This window comes from Portunus trituberculatus, chromosome 42, assembly GCF_017591435.1.
Source record: "Portunus trituberculatus isolate SZX2019 chromosome 42, ASM1759143v1, whole genome shotgun sequence".
Lineage (NCBI taxonomy): Eukaryota > Metazoa > Arthropoda > Malacostraca > Decapoda > Portunidae > Portunus > Portunus trituberculatus.
This window is the reverse complement of record NC_059296.1, coordinates 12,549,782-12,554,437: the sequence shown is the minus strand read 5'-3', so window position 1 is coordinate 12,554,437 and position 4,656 is coordinate 12,549,782.

Below are 4,656 nucleotides of genomic sequence, written 5' to 3'. Positions count from 1 at the left end.
CTTTTCCCATGACTGCCTCTTTTATGCTTTTTCCTTAATTTCTGGAACCACCGTCTCTCGTTTTGCGCTCCTTTTTTTTTTTTTATTTATTTATTTATTTTTCTCTCTCTCTCTCATGGGGCAGTGTATGTGCGGCGTCACCAAGCGTGCGGGACCTGGGCGTGGGTGTAGCAGTCATGACGTCACTAGTTGAGAGGGGCCTGCAACTCTCCAATACCCCTGCAGGATGATTAGCAGCGAGGTACGGGCTTATCCATAGTCTCTTATCTCTCATCCACATTCTCCTCCCTTGATATTGCTCTTAATGTTGTCTTCGGCCGGCGTTGTCTTATTCATAGGAAAATAATGGGCAATGCGCCTTGATTATTGAGGTATTCTTGGTGCACGGGAGGACTAATGTTCGCCACACTTAGCATAATTAACGGGACGATGAGACAGAAAAACAAAATTGATTCATATATTGCACTCAGAACTTTAGATCAGAAAAACTTAAAAGCACGGTGATGAGAGAACACAAAAGACGCATTCATGTTACTGTTATTACTGAGTTTGACCTTATTTTACGACGCCCAAGTGGTAGAAGGTAAAGAATGCATTGCTTAAATACACTGTCCTTATATATATAGCATCGTGAGTCAGGTATCCTAATTTACCTGTGAAGAGTTGTGATTCACGGATCGCTTCCTTCTCTTTCATATCAATCAAGACGCGTTAATATCAAAGGTGAATGAGCTTGATTGGTTCCTTCCGCGGTGGGTGGTGATTGGGAGGAGAATGTGTGAATGTGAACTTGTTAAAGACGTCGCGGCGTCCGTCTAAACACAGGAATAAGCTGTCTGTCAGTTTCCATGCATGTGTGTCTCCCTGCCTGTCTGTCAGTGAGAATTGCCACCCGAGATAAGGCTGTCCCCGCGGAAAGACGAATGGCTGGCCTAGGCACGGAGACAGGGGAAGTAATAGTAACAGGTCCCAGGCAGTGTGATCCGAACATGTGCTACTTTCTCACTCGCTACTCACAGGTATTACAGGTATTGCACCGCCACTGATGTCTGAAGTTCCGTTGCGCGACTCTCGCAAAATTTAGGTGTCACAGAATCAGGGGGCCTTCCAAGTATGTTTTTAATCTTTGTTAATATTCCTGGCGAGGTTGGAGATTGGGCAAGGTGTGTGTGTGTGTGTGTGTGTGTGTGTGTGTGTGTGTGTGTGTGTGTGTGTGTGTGTGTGTGTGTTTACATTATTTAAGTACAGTCATAGCATTAAGGGAACCTGTTTTCTTCTCTTTGATTCTGTACGGTTGATGAAGGTGTATTGGAGGCTGCAGAGTATACGTTTATGCTCAAAAAGGATACAATCACCTCAGCGCAGCATCCCATATTCTAGTTTTTCCTTTACGTTCTACTGGTGTTATAAACGATAACGATTACTCTTCATCATCTTCTACTTCTTTTCTTCTTCTTTTCTTCTTCTTCTTCTTCTTCTTCTTATTATTATTATTATTATTATTATTATTATTATTATTATTATTATTATTATTATTATTATTATTATTATTATTAATATTATTATTATTATTATTTTACAAATAACTGTAGTAGCAACAACAAGAACAGAAGCAGTAGTAGTAGCAATAATAGTAGTAGTAGTAATAGTAATAGTAGTAGTAATAGTAATAGTAGTAGTAGTAGTAGTAGTAGTAGTAGTAGTAGTAGTAGCAGTAGTAGTAGCAGTAGTAGTAATAGTATGTAGTAGTAGCACTAGTGCTGGTAGTAGTAGTGGTAATAATAGTAGAATTATTAAGTAGCTGCTGCTACTGTAGTGGCTGTTGTTATTGTTACTGTTGCAGTTTTTACTCCTGTCTTTGCTGTTGTTTGCTATCTGTAGTATTTTTGTATTTTTTTGCATTAATCTGTATTTGTGAAGATACGCTCTTATATTTTCTCTAAATCAACACAGAGGCAATCAGTCAAACACATCATAATCGCTGCTATCACTAAGACTCTTCCTTCAACCCTTTGGAGTCACACGCCTTTTTTTTCCGTTGACCTTCCCGCCTCTCCTTCCCACCGCACACTCAGCGGTGCGTGTCCCTCCCTACTTAGCACTCGACAATTCTCACAGGCTAATACCGGTAAGAGGAACTTCACATGGAGTTTACATAAGAACAAAATTACCTGTCGCTGTGCATGTTGTGTAAGTGTATTGAAAAATAAAAAAAACCTGCTCCTTTTAAAGCTTCTGGAACCGCAGCTCGAATACCCTGAACATCCTACGACGCCCTCAGATGGCCAGGCTGTGACGGGTGCCGCAGCGGGCCGGGGCGGCGCACTCCTCTAGTTATCATCTGAATAATTACTGAAGTAGAAACGGTCATCTGGTGGGGAATCCCAGACACATATTGTTTAGCTACTGCAGAGTAAGCAGTGTTGGGGTGGTGAACTTTATCCTTGCTAATTAGTTATCATCAATGAGGTTTTGTTAGCCTGAGAAATAATAAGAGAAATGTTCATCGTATTTTTCATTGAAAAATCGTACCTGAAATTATCGAATTTTGTTTGCTTGAGAAAAAAAAAAAGACTCACCACTGCACTAATCATTCCAATAGATTATGGAACTGTATTAGATAATTATAGTATACATAGATAATATTTATTTCTACAACACAACGTAATGAGTAGAGATAGGCGTTGTTTCCGCGCAGCCAGCGAACGTTTGCCTGCATATTTATCTCCCCGTCGAATTGGAGAGACTGGCAAGTTCGGACAACTTTGACTGCCCGGCGCCTCATTACTGGAAGAGGCAATTGGGTTAAGATGAACTGCAAGAATATACACACCTCCTCGCACAACCCTCATATTCTTATTGGAAAGAAATGGTAAACTTGTTTGCAGTTATGTCACCGATGTCTAATATTCACTCCTTTGATAGGATGTAAGTATTTGTGTTTCGTACCGACAGAGAGGTTTATTTTGTTCATTCATTCATTTATCGATTCATTTACTTATTTAATTAATATGTAACATACCGTAACTCGTAAAGCAATTTCTATAATTCTGCTGAATAAAGATTTGTTACATCAGTTTAGGTGTGTCTTAGTCGTAGAGTATTTTTCTACTGTTTTTTTTTTTTTTTAATATGAAATACAGCTGTTCTGTTATGCTTTGCTGCTGAAGCTGGTTACCGAGGTGCTCTGCTAACGTGTCATGCTTCTGTACTACCAGTACCGTCCTGCAGTGGCATCATAACTCGCGTCATTAAGTCTGCTCGATCTGGCAGCATCATCATGATGTGGCGGGCATGGTGAGGAAAACATTAATTGTTCATTATTTACTCTCCAACTACTTTGTGCACTGGACTTCCAATAAATCTCATCAAGACAATCATTTTCTTATTCACACATACTAAAGGTGAATATAGACTTTCTTGATAAATGAGCCTATATAATGTTAGGGGCTCTGTACCGTTTCCGCAAGGTCTTCCTCTCGTAGGTATGAGTACTGTCCATACATTTAAGTCCTGTTTGGAGCACGCTTCTCATGTGTGTGTGTGTGTGTGTGTGTGTGTGTGTGTGTGTGTGTGTGTGTGTGTGTGTGTGTGTGTGTGTGTGTGTGTGTCGGTAGGTGTGAGTGTGGGTGTGTGTTGGTGGGTGGGCGGGAAGGTTTAAGTCACCCAGCGCTTTGTTATAGAATGACCTCTTAATTTTAACTTATTCGTATTTGATTGACTTCTGTATTTATTCCTTTGATCCTACTAGCTGTATGGCTCCTTTCCTTGCACTTCTCTCGATCTGCTTTTGATTTGCTATATTTTAAGTTTCTTTAAATAGAAGAATTGGGACATTGAGAACAGAGGAGCTTGATCGTAAGATTTCTTTTTGTTCTGGTCTGCCTTTTAGGGAATGATAAATTAACGTGATATTTTTATTTCGTCATAGACGTTTAGCCAGCCCTGCTTTCACATAGTAACGAACAATTTAATAGATTTATATGCCAAATAAAATCATCACAAACTATTATCTGATATGAAATAGACCTCGAAAAAAACAATAATGAACTTTGCAAGCAGAGCACGAATGCAAGCACCCGGCGTTGTGCTTAAAACTGCAGCAGTAGCGTTAATAGGAGGTACGGATGTGCCTAAGTATGAGTCTGTATGGAGTGTAGCGAGACCATTGGCCGCATCTTGGCGTTGGCACTGGAGGGACGAGGGGAGGAGAAATAGAAAAGAGGAAATGGGGAAAAAATATTAGAGGGAAGGGGAAGGAAAGAACAGGGAGAAATGCTGAAAGAAAATCAGAAAGAGGTGAAGAGAGCAAATGGAAAGGAAGGAGAGAGAAAAAAAATGATGAAGTGGAATGGGAAGAACCGTGAAAAGAGGAGAGCAGCAGGAGGTGAGATAGGAAAGATAGTAAAAGAGAGATTGACGCATATAAATCCACGGTTTTCTTACACCTGGTTTCACTATCCCCATTTTGTGTTTCGCAGCCCGTGATCAACAAAAGGTTCCTGTGGGTTGTACATTCCCCTTCTCCTTTACATAATTGAAGACAGAGAGTCCACCCAAGCGCTGCGTTCGTTTCTACTCGTAGTTAGTTACCACGGCAGCAAGTTAACGCTATGAAGTCAACCTTTCAGCGTAAAGATTCATTATAAACAACAC